Source organism: Cynocephalus volans, chromosome 2, assembly GCF_027409185.1.
Source record: "Cynocephalus volans isolate mCynVol1 chromosome 2, mCynVol1.pri, whole genome shotgun sequence".
NCBI lineage: Eukaryota > Metazoa > Chordata > Mammalia > Dermoptera > Cynocephalidae > Cynocephalus > Cynocephalus volans.
This window is the reverse complement of record NC_084461.1, coordinates 15,668,171-15,681,055: the sequence shown is the minus strand read 5'-3', so window position 1 is coordinate 15,681,055 and position 12,885 is coordinate 15,668,171.

The following is a 12,885-nucleotide window of genomic DNA, read 5'->3' as shown; positions in this document are numbered from 1 at the left end:
TAACATCCTGAACAACTATAGAACCCCCATTGTCACAGCTGGGAAAATAATGTGCTTCCTCAGTCCACAGAATCTATTCCGATTGCTCTGGTTTTACATGCACTCACGGGTGCATATCGGTGGCTTTGTGGTCAGTGAGCTAATTTTGCATGTCTCCATTTATTACTGAGGAAAACATCATGTAAAAGATGGCATCACTTCAGACTTGACAATCTAATTGTATTTTCATTTTTAATTCTTTTGGAAGAGAATACATATAAGCGGTTTTTCAAAAAAAAAAAATTAAATACTGCTTTTACTCCCAGCCATAGCCCACCCATTACCCATTTTCTTCCCTAGGAATAGCTATTTCTACCATTTTCTTGAATATTCTTCCCAAAATATTTTAAACTGTCCAGGTATATACTCATGCACACACACACACACATATATGTGTCCCTGTTCCTTTTTTAAAAAATGAATGACAGCATCAACTCTTTTATACCTTGCTTTTTTTCCCAGAATAGTATTTTAGCTCTCATTCCACATTAGTACTTACAGAGTTGCCTTGTTCTTTTCAATGATTATATAGTAACCCGGACAACTTTGTGGAGAAAAAATAGGCCACCTAATTTCTCTCTAAAAATAGTTCAGGAGTCTAAGAAGGCAGTTTTTTTGGTTATAAGACTTCTTATTCAGACAGCACATGAAGCTGAGGTAAAAAAAAAATATGCCATAATAAAGCTTTATTATTACCTATGTCATACTTTGGGATCTTTGTTAAATTCCAGAAATATTTGTATATTGGGTATAAACGTAAGTGCTTTAAAGAATATGAAAATCCCTATCCACTAAAAGCTTACAGGGGACAAAACAAAAATACATAAAACTAAATTTAAACAGTGTATTTATGCCTGTTTCATACAGTTGATCAGAGAAATATGACATGCTAGAAAATATTAAATCTGGCTTCTAGATTTGGCACTGCTTTTTTCAAAATACCTAATCTTATTAGCTCAAGGATCAGCAAACCGTAGCCCAGAGGTTTTATTGGAACAGATCTACACCCATTTATTTGTGCATTGTTTGCCCATGGGTGTGTTTACACTATAGCAGCAGAGTTGAGTAGTTGCAACAGCAGCCTTCCACAGAGCTGAAAATATTTACTCTCTGGTCCTTTATATAAAGAACTTAACTGATCCATGTTTAAGATAACTAGAAATATATTTCACTTATAACCAATTGTTAGCTATAGTTAAAATTTTAGTTGCATGTGTTACACAAGGACTATAATCCCCAGTTTTGTTTTGGGTTTTTTTGTCCTTTTTTTTTGACTGGCAAGGGGATCGCAACCCTTGGCTTGTTGTCACCTGCACCGCGCTCAGCCAGTGAGTGCACTGGCTATCCCTATATAGGATCCGAACACGCAGCGGGAGCGCTGCTGCGCTCCCAGCGTCGCGCTCTCCCGAGTGAGCCACGGGGTCGGCCCTATAATCCGCAGTTTTGAGATTGTTGCTTGAGGTGGTTCTTGTTCAGTATTTTGAATTAATCTCCCTCTCTCCCTGCATTTCCTCATCAACAGAAACTGACTCAGCATCAGCTCTCATTTCTACTTGATCAGTCAGCAGATTGATTAAAGCTTTTTCAGGACAGATTCTGTCTTCCCTCCACATGCCCAAGAAACCAAACATCGAGCCTGCCTGGCACATTTTAGGGGTTAAGTTTGCCATAAGTAGTTGAACAAGTCGTAGCCCCCCCTTTCAGCTAGTTTCTTGTGAAGATCACACAAATGCACATGAAAGTGCTAAATAACCACACGGTAGCACAGCAAGAGTCAGCTGAGTATCAGGAAGTAAGTGTTCCAGGTGCCCAAAGCAGGCAGATGAATGTGCCTGGGATGGCCATGGGGAGCCTCTGTCCAGGTGGAGGGTGGTGGACCTTGACCTGGTCATCCTGTGATATCGCAGGACTCAGGTGGTGGAGAGGAAGGAATTCCTGGTGAGGGGCCTGGAAAGAGCACAAGTACAGGTGTGGAGGTGCCCATTGGCAGGGGGCAGGTATCTGGGCAGAGGTCAGAAGCCATGCATGGGCCCCCTTGTCCTCGTGCAGAGCAGCGTCTTCATCGATCTCCTTGCTGCCCCTCCCCACCATGTGTTCTGTTCTCCACAGACCACACACCCAGAGGGATCTTTATAAAACACAAATCCAAATACATCCCTCTCCTCAAAACTCTTATAACTTTCTGTGCCGACAGAGCAGAACTCTGTACTATACAGCCCCGTGCTTTCCACCCCTGCCTGCCTTTCCAGCCTCGTCTCGAGCCGCTCTCTGCCTCCTCAGCCTCCAGCCGCACTGGCTGTGCTCAGTGGCATGTGTCACTGCCATGCTTCCACTTAGTCGCCGCTTTCTCAGTCCCCCAACTTGTATTCTGCTGCTCGGCAATGGCAAAGGTGACTCTGGTGTTTCCTGGTGACACCCAGTGTCTGTCAACAAGATGAGAGCTGTAATTCCTAAGCGCTTGGAGCTCTGGCAGGGAAGTGCTGGATCTCCAGGGGGAAAACATCGTGCTTTGTAGTGTTTGCTGGTGTCAATCTTCCACCATGACTAATTTCAAGCTCCACGGTGGCCTCTGTGAATGTGTAGTTGGAACAAGATCCACACAGTCAGCTCTTGCAAGCTAGTGGGAGCCAAGTCCCGCACACCACGGACAACACGTAACGCAGAGGAGATGTCCATTCCAGTAAGAAATGGACGTTTGCTTATTTAAAAGAAAACCTCTGAATAAAGTAGAAGACATTTATAAAGCTACAAGCACTTTGTGTGGGTAGAAAATTATTGTGGGAAAATTAAAGGTGTTTCAAAGTACAGAATCTGTTTCTATCTTTAGTTTTTCCAAGGACTTGTATTTTCCCTTTCAAGTAATAACAGAATTACAGTTGATTAGCAGTTTGAGACATAAACAGAGTCTACTACCCCTGAGGCATCTAGGCATTTGCTTGGTGGGAACCAGTTGCTAGATTAGACTCTTCGTCATTTTCATGCTATACCAGAAAAGGAAACTAATGATTCCTACAAGTCCGGTCTCTTGGGGGAATGATTCTCTAAGTTTACTGAGTGACTTGGCATTGAGAAAATTTAATAGGCCTCTTGGAGATACAACAATCCCAAGGATCAACACCAACCATAACATAAGTTAATTAACTTTACTAAATATTTACTAATTTATTTTTTATTTTTTAATTCTTTTGGCAGCTGGCCAGTATGGGGATCTGAACCCTTGACCTTGGTGTTATAACACCACACTAACCAACTGAGCTAACAGCCAGCCCTGTATTTACTAGTATTTTGCTGTTTGGATGAAAAATGAACAAAAAACCCCCACTACCTCATTGGGTTTTGCAAAGGGAACAGAACTGTCTTTACTAAATTGCTTAGAGCCTAGTTGAGAGAAGAAGATATAAATATATTAAACAATAGTGCAATTGTAACATAGAGTGAGTATGTGGACCAGCCGCATATGTGTTGAACGGATCCAGAAAAAGAGTGCAAGGAGGAAAGTTTTGAAGGGAGAACATCTTCCAAAAATGGAGATTTGGGAAGTGTAGTGTGAGCACATGTCACTGCAGTGGAACAAATGAATGAAGAAAATTCACAAGGAAAAATGAGCAGAATGTGGATTTCTAAAATAATTCTTACACTCTCCCTTTGATCATCTCTCTCTGATATAATCAATGGCATTAGTTACCATTTCTCAGCATATATGTTTGAGGCTTGGTAACAAGTGAGTTACTATTATCATCTTATTTTGTCCTTACAGTACCCTGATGTAGCTGCTAGCAAATCTGCAGTGGAGATCTTGGGATTTAGAAACCAATTCATTTAACTTGCTGTAACAGTTAGCTTTGCTATGTAACAAATCACCCTAAAATTCAGTAGCAAAAATAACATCCATTTATTTAGCTCATGTCAGTTTGAACTGGCCCACCTAGGCAGGTCTGTCCCTGCCGGGGCTCATTTATGGTTCTGCAGTTCAACTACAGTCAGGTGAACTTTGTTGATTTTGTCTTGGGTTTTTCATGTTTGCGGCCTCAGATGAGATGGCTGAGCTCTGCTCCAAGTGCAATCTCATCCTCCAGTGAGCTAGCCTTGGCTGGTTCCCAGGGCATTTGGCAAGGTCACAAGAAAAGTAATGGGGACAGGCAAGGCCTCTGGAGATTAGATTTGAAACTGGCACATTGTTAATTTCACCACATTCTATTGGCCAAAACAAGACACAATGCCAGACCATAGGCAAGGGGGGGAGGGGGGAATATACTCCATATCTTGGTTCAAGTTGTTGCAATGTCACTTAACAAGAGGTTGGAAAATTGTGGCCAATTGTGTAATTTACCACACTTGCTGAAAATCACAATACCACTATGGACAGAGAACTCAGATCCAGGTTCATCTGACTATGAAATCTTGCTCTTCATCACAAAACTATACCAAATCCAAATACTTTACTTTTTACTGGCCTCCTTATATAGCCACACCCATTCTATGTGGCATAATTGACCACTGTCCCATCACCTGCTTGCTCTAATTAGACACACACTTTTACAGTGTAAACACACATGTGCCCACCATATTCCCTTTTCCAAGTGTCTGCTCATGTTCTCTTGCTTGAAATGACCTTTCTCCCTATTCATATTCTCTTCATCCATGACAACCTGGTTCAGGTTTTAGTTTCTTCTCAAAGCTGCCTGTGACAGAGATTCTAACCCTTCTCCAATAATCTGTTCATTCTCCCTTTGCCTTTTATTAATAGAATTCCCCATAAGTTTTAGCTTGTAGTGAGTGCTTAGCTACAGACTACACTTCCTAGCCTCACTTACAGTTTAGTGTGTGTGGTTGTTTAAAACATGTTGCAATTTCTTGATACTGCTTCCATAAAAAGGGGAAGTCTAATTCTTATGAATATGAGCCAGCTGTAGTGATTCACTTGTAATGAATAGAATGTGGTAGGAATGATACCGCATGACTTACAAGCCTGGGTCATACAAAGTGATACATCTCTACCTGCCCTTTCTCTTGGGACACAGACACTCTGAGCTGATGTATAAGAAGTCTCAATAGCCTGAAGCTGCTGTGCTAAAAAGACTACCTAAGGAGGCCACATGGAAATAGAGATGCCTGACAAGCCCCAGGGGTACCATCCCTCAGCTGTTTTTCTTCCCGCCCCCAATCATAAGATATGTCAGCGAGTCTTCAGATTATTCCAGCCCTTAGCTTTGAGCCACCCTAGCTTATGCAGAAGGGAGCAAAGGTGAACTCTCCCTGCTAAGATCTTCCCAAATTGCAGCTTCATGAGCAAAATAAATGTTTGAAATGTCTATTATGTTTGGGGGTGGTTAGTTTCACAACATTAGATAACTGGAACATATTTTGGTACTAATCGCGAGGTGCAGCCATAACAAAACCTAAAGCCGTGGCTTTGGGACTGAACAGCAGGGAGAAATTGAACTTAAGAAACATGCAGTGAAAGCTTAAAGAATCACAAAGAGATTGTTAGCGGAAGCTTGATGATCCTCTAGAGGGCTGTTGGTGAGGCCTTCAAGGGAAGTGAGGAAAATACTGGAATCTGGAAAAAAGGGGGACTTTGTGATGCAACGGCAGAACGTTAGCCATGCGGAAAACAGAAAATGTACCTAATGAACTGAATGTTCTAGCTAAGAAGGTTTTCAGAGACAGTGTTGAAAGAACCACCTGGTTTCTTTTTAATAAAAAGACAGATAAGCTAAAGAAAGAATTGTTGAAGAAACCAGTACTGTCTGGGTTAGAAATAAAACTTTTTCATTCCCAGCTTCTCCAATTGACAAATGATTGCTAAAATTCAGAAATGGTTTCTGGAAGATATCAAGTGAAGGGCATTGTCAGGACAACATAGTCTAAACAGGAATCCAAGGTGCAAAACCCTTTGTTAAGATCTTAGAATGAATTAAGGTGGTGTCTCTAACAGATAAAAGTCTTTCTAGGGGATCACAGGGGAAGGCCTTACAGATCATCTCCATTACACAGTCAGGGTTTCTGAGAGCCTTAAGGGAATTATGCCCTAGTAACCTTTCAGAAATCCCAATGTAGAGGAAGACTTATCTTGAGATACATGAGTGTGGCTTTTGTTTAATGGAGTGAATTCCAGTAGTAAACATAGAAAACACAAACATTTTAGAAAGAATTGTATTGAAACAAAGCTTCTACAGGCAGGATGCAGGCTGAAAAAACTAATCTGCTGCAAACATGACTATGCTTTATAGAAGAAAAAAAAAAAAAAGGATGACTCAGGATATATCCAAGAACCCATGGAGAATGATCCCCAGTTGGTGGAACTGGCAACATGTGTTCAGGTGGATTTCAGAAGTGCTGTGGACCAAGCACTGCTGTGAGCTTTCTCTTTACCCACCTTTTTTAGTTAGTGTCTACAGCAGTTATCTATGCCAGTCTCACTACTGTATGTGGAGTGTGGGGGACAGAAAACTTGTCTCTTTCGTACACTGATCTTCAGATCAAGAAAATGTTAATCAATGAGCTCGAATCAAGGAACTACACACAAGGAACATCAGCCACACGGGCACATGATTTAGATGACAGGACCCTGAGCCTCAACCTGAACCTGATGTCTTAATAGATACTTCCTCCCAAGACCTATCACAGGTTGTAAGTATATTTTGCATAAAGGAGAAATGTAAATAATTTGGACCAAAGGACTGATTGTATCGGTTTTCAAACATATTCACAAATTGACACCCTTCCCATGAAAAGGTGGGATCTAATTCTTCTCTCCTTGAACATGGGGGCAGCCTTTGTTATCACTTCTAACAAATAGAATTTGAGTGAAGCAATACTGTGTGACTTGCAAAGCTGAGGCATAGAAGGTGATACTGCAGCTTTTGCTTATCTCTTTCTCTCTCGAGACATGTGCTTTTGGAGACCTAAAACCACCATGCTGGAGAGACTATGTAGAAAAGGTATATAGAGAAAGATGCCCAGAGAATCCCAGCTGTGCCAACCCCCAGCTATGTCAGTCTTCGAAGCTTCCACCAGACACATCTCATGATTCCAGCCTCCAGCCTTCAAGCTGCCTCAGCAGAGGCCAAGGGGAGCAGAGATGTGCTATCCTCACTGAGGAGGTTCCAGCCACTTCAGTCAGGCAAAAAAAGGAATGAAAATATGAGAAATGGAAAAGATATAAAACCGTCATTATTCACATTATTATAGCTGTAAAGTTACACCACTACACCACTTGTCGGGTTACAGCAATTGCTGTGCTAACTGTCTTGCTAAGGCAATTCATAACTAAAGCCAAAATGTTTCATTTTACTAAGTTTCCATTTGTATTGTCAGGGCTAGGGCTCAGACCCTTCAAATCCATTGTACAGACTGGGTCACCAGACCTCTCACACACAGGTCCATGCTAGGTCACTGGGAAAGATCCCGGGAGCTGTTGGCAGACGACACAAGCTCAGTCCTCAGCAATGGCGGCCGCAGCTTACAGGTCCAGCAGCTCACAGGTCTGGTGGCAGCGGCCTCTCAGAGGGTCCCAGAGGCCCTGGCAGCAACAGCTTCCAGCAGCAGTAGCGGCCTCCCTGTGGCACACATCCCCCCCCCCACCCAGGGGCACCCTGAGGGGGTCCCTGTGGCTCAGAGCTGCTTGTCCTTTATACATAAGTCCATAACCCAGGACACCTGGGTGCACATGCGCAATTACATTAGTCAATAGCCAAGGAACACCTGGGCACACGTGCATATTTACATCAAATGCTCAGCAAGATTCTGAACATCTGGGGGGCCCTGACCATTTTCCTATATTTTCCCAACAATAACTGATATGATGAAGCACCTAGTTTATCAGCTGGTCATGTTGTATTTCTCTTAGAATTAATAAGTCAATATAGCAAGATCACATGAATAAAGATCAATATTTTTAAAAACCAACTGCATTTCTATATGGGAGCAACAACCAATTATAACATTTTTAAAATAACTTTTACAATGTTATCCAAAATATTTAATATCCAAGGGAAGATCTAAAAGAAATATTGCATCCTCTGACGTCAAAGCCCTTGACTTCTCCTTTATGCTATAGTATGAACTGAGATGTAAATTATCCACAAAAGCACATAAAATGAAAAGTGGAAGTAACTATGATACAAACATCAGCCAATCATAACAGCAAAAATATGTTTGAAGTAGAAGGAAATGTGGTCTGTAACCCAATTTATTTGTCACACAGCTGAGAAAGCTGAAGGCTCCTAACTCCTACTCTGATGGTCCTAAATTATGCTGAGTATACAACACAGTAAGAGAATCCAACTTCCAAAACAGAACAAAATGCCCCCTTTCAAAATACAAAGACAAAGTCCCATTTATTGGTTAGTAGAGAGCTTCGGCTTGAAACGTTTATTTTGGGTTTTAAACCAGCCAGCCAGCCCTCTGTTAGTTGGTAGAGTCATGAATTTTTTAAAAGTAAATTTCTGTTGCTATTCAGCTAGAGCATGCGACCTACCTAAACTCATCCAGGTGAGAAGCACATTGATTGCAAATTGATATTTGCCATTGAGAGCACCTGTCTTCTGCTTCTGCCTAAATGGTTCTTTGTCATTCAGGCCTCAGCTTAAATGTCATCTCCAAAAAGGCCCTTCCTCACCACCAGATATGAAATAGTTAGTCTTCATTGCATCACCATGTTTTAAATAGCATTTGCCACTAAATGATTTATTTAATTGCTTATTGTATGTTTTCCTCAATTCAAATGTAAGCTTTGTGAGAGCAAAATCTTTTTATATTGATTATTGTCATTCTGTTAACAAGAACTGTGTCTGAATGTAGTAGATTCTCAGTAATCATTTCCTCAATAGGTGAAGGAATAAAATGTGACTTTCAATTTGGAGGCCACCCGGCTGAGATTCCCTAGAGAACAGAGCACAAGGCAAAGATTAGCTGCCGATGCTTTGGGAAGTGTAGTGCCAGGGCAGCAAGGACAAGGGAGTGGGGCGGGGAAGGATGGGAAGCTACGTGCAGTGACACGTTACCATGTGTGCCCCTCTTCGCCATGAGCCACGAGGAGCCCCAGCCAGCGGAGCAGCTGTGGCCATGTGGGATGTCCCTGCACAGGCTATCCAGGGAAATCCTGCCCCGGAGCAGTCTTTCAGAGGGAGGAAAGAGAAGAAAAGCATCTTCCTGGCTCGTCTTGTCTTCCTGTTTCCCATCTGTCCAATTTCCCTACACAGAGAGTCAGCTCCCTCCCATTTCCATGTCATCTGGTGCCTTTAAAAGCCACTTACAAAGCTGCATCCCACCCTGTGGTAGGCTAATGGCCCCCCAAAGATATCCACATCCTAATCCCCAGAACCCGTGAGTGTCACCTTATGGTAAAAAGGACTTCGCAGATGTGATTAAGTTAAGGACTTTGAGATGGTGAGATGATTCTAGATTGTCCAAGCGGGTCCAATGTAATCACAAGTGTCCTTGTAAGAGGGAGGCAGGAGATCAGAGTCAGTAGCAGGAGAGGTGACCATGGAAGCAAGAGTTGGAGTGACCCAGGGAAGGAGCCACAGCCAAGGAATGCCAGCTGCCTCTAGATGCTGGGACAGGCGTGTCGCCCTCAGGAGGAACCAGCCCAGCTGACACCTCAATCTTAGACCCGTGAAACTCATTGCAGACTTTCAACCTCCAGAACTGTAAGAAAATTAGTTTGTTGTTATAAACCACTACATTTGGCGTAATTTGTTACAGCAGCAATAGGAAATAAATACACAAGCCCTGTAGGGCAGCATTGCATCTAAATCTGTGGCAGGGTGTGAAGGTTAATTCTAGGTGTCGACTTGGTTAGGTGAAGGAATGCTGAGAAACCTGGTAAAGCTGTCTTTTTAGGTGTGTCCATGAGAGTGTTTCCAGCAGAGATTAGCATGAGAGTCTGAGTGGACTGGGTGGGAACCCCCCCCCCAATTTGGGTAGGAACCATCCAATCTGCTGGGGGGCCAGAGAGAACAAAAAACAGAGAAAAAAGGTGAAGCTCTCTCTGTCCGCTGGAGCTGGGATGTGCTCTTCTCTCCCGTCTGACATCACAGCTCGAGATTCTTCAGCTTTTGGGTTCCAGGACTTAGACCAAGGACACCATCAGCTTCCCCGGTTTGGAGGCCTTCAGACGTGGACTGAGCCACACTACCCCTGTCATGGGACTTCTCTTCATAACTGTGTGAGCTAATTCCCCTAATAAATCCCCTCTTACATATTTATACCATATCCTATTGATTTGTCTCTCTGGAGAACCCTGACGAATACATAGGAGGATCCAGAGACTCCAGGTCCACGCTGGTCATTCTTAAGGGATGGAAAGCATAGGCCCGGGTGGGGCTGCTCCGCCATCCTTGTACTGAGGTGGAGCAAGCTGCTAAGAGCCTGGGAGAGGACAAAGTGAGGCCAGGGGAGCCTGAGGAGGTGCATGAGGTATTCACAGCCCAGGGGCCCATGCGTAGCACACTTGTATTAAGAAGTCGTGGACAGAGAAAACGTGTATGTTGACTGTATTAACACTGCCTTTTGTTATACTTCATTTTCAGCAGTTGTGAAGAGCAACTGCTGAGCTCTGTTAAGATGTCCCCTGGGCCCCTCAGAGTGAATTTTGCATATGTCACGTATCAATGCTCTTACATTAGACCATCACAAACATACCTTTCAAATTTGGTTAAAAAATCTATTGAGACCAAAACCAATTTATTTTATTTAGATTTGACATAGAATTTATAGAGTATTAAGGTAACTCTAGTTGCTTTAGCAAACGAACTCCTACATTTGAACTACCTAACAGAATTAAAGATGATTTCTTGCTTATGTAATAGTCTAATACTGGTGTAATGTTGGGAGGCTGGTTATTCATGGGCCCAGTTGGACAGAGGCTCTGTCTGCTTCACCATTCAGCTTCCAAGGTCTCCCTGGGCATGAACGAAGACCTGGCAGAAAGGGAACAGTCGATTGGACAAGGACGTCCGCTTCACTTCTTTACCTCTTTGGCCTGGAAGTGATATCACTTCTGCTTACAATCCACTAGCAAGACCTAGTCACATGGCATTACTTATATGCCAGGGGTGCTGGGAAGCATAGCTCCAGTCTGGGAAACTGCCTTTTCAGTAACAACTCTATGCTGTGTAAGGGAAGAATGATGCTTTGGTGGACAGTCAGCTGTCACTGCCACCATCTGCCTCTCTGGCCGAGAGATATTCAAGAAGACTTTTTTCCCTGAATACAGAAAACTCTTCCTCCATCCCCCCCAAAAAATACTCAAGGGAGTTAACTCAAAATCCTATTGAGTTACTACATCACTAGAGGCAAAAAAGATGGGCAGCCAATGAGAGATTGTTCCATCTGTACAATCAAAAGAAATCAAGAATGCATGATCAGGAGCCTGAGAGCCACTGCCCCAATAAAAAGTCACAGTCTTTGTCCAGTTTCTAGGCCTGAGCCATTGTTTGGACCCAGGTCCATTAACTGAAGAAAAGACTGTCCTCAGGACCCAGAACCCTGCAACACCACAGCAAGTATGTGAGGTCCTGGATCTCCCAGGCCTTCACAAAAGGCATCTATTTGGGTGACTGAACATTGAGGAATACCAAACATTTTGGTGACTGCTGGACAAGGTCTTGGTAGACATTGATGCCAAGAGATATGAATCATCATCATGACGTCCTGTTAAGAGTAGGAGGATATTGGGGCTGGTAAAACATGGAGACTGGCCCAGATCCAGCCTACAGTGGGTCTCCTGGGCTGCAGATTCACCCAGTAGTCATGGCCCTAGGCCCCAAATGTATAATGGAAATAGACATGCTTCATAGTTGTATAACCTCACATCAGTTCCCTGGCTTAGGGTAAGACTATCATAGCGGAGAGGGTCAAGGAGAATCCTTTGAAATGAATCCCCTCCATGACCAAGATAGTGAATCCAAAACAATATGGTGTCCCAGGCAAATGGCAGATATTAGTGTCATCCCTAAAGAACCAGAGGATGGAGATTGATGGACCCCATCATGTCATCATTTAATTCACAAGTCTGGACCCTGTATAAAAAATCCTGGAGGATGACAAATCCTGGAGGATGACAGTGGACTACAGCAAACTCAACCAAGAAGTAGTCCCAGTTGCAACTGCTGTGCCGGATGCAGTATCGTTGCTAGGTCAGAACAGCTTGGCTGAATGCATGTTACATGCACTTTAAAATTCATCCTTCCTTAGAATCCTGTTTTGAACTAATTTCAAATGAACTTAAATCAGAATGTATAACTGTATGTCTGAAGATAGATGAGGCATGCAGAGAGTTATATGATTAAAGTTTAATCCATGACATTATCTGTAATAATAAATTATTCATAAGGTACTTATTTTGCAAACTCAGTCATTCAGAACATGGCCAAGAATCTGTGAGGAAGTAAAACTTGGCTTCGTGGAAGTAACTAATAATCATCCATGGGAGCTTTGCTGACCCCTCTTCTGCCTGAAAAGGGTCGGAAAACTTATCCTCTTTCTATCACACTCAGCAGGAGCCTTCCTCTCTCCCCACTTCCCTGAGCCCTCTGCAGCTCGTGATCTGTTGCCTCCAAACCCCCCATAATTGCCACCGCTGTTTTAAGTTTCTGCCACCTCCTGGCTCTACCTGAAACCTGATGTGTGCCCTGCAACCTTCTCAGGTGAGGATTGTTTCCTTCCCAGCCCTGTACCACTGGACCCGGTGTGAGACTTCTCAGACTCCATAATCGTGTGAGCTAATGCCTTATGCTCTCTCTCTCTTTCTCTCTCTCTCTCTTTCTCTCTCTCTCTCTTTCTCTCTCTCTCTCTCTCTCAGTTCTGTATTTGAGCAGCTGAATGTTGCTGGAGAAA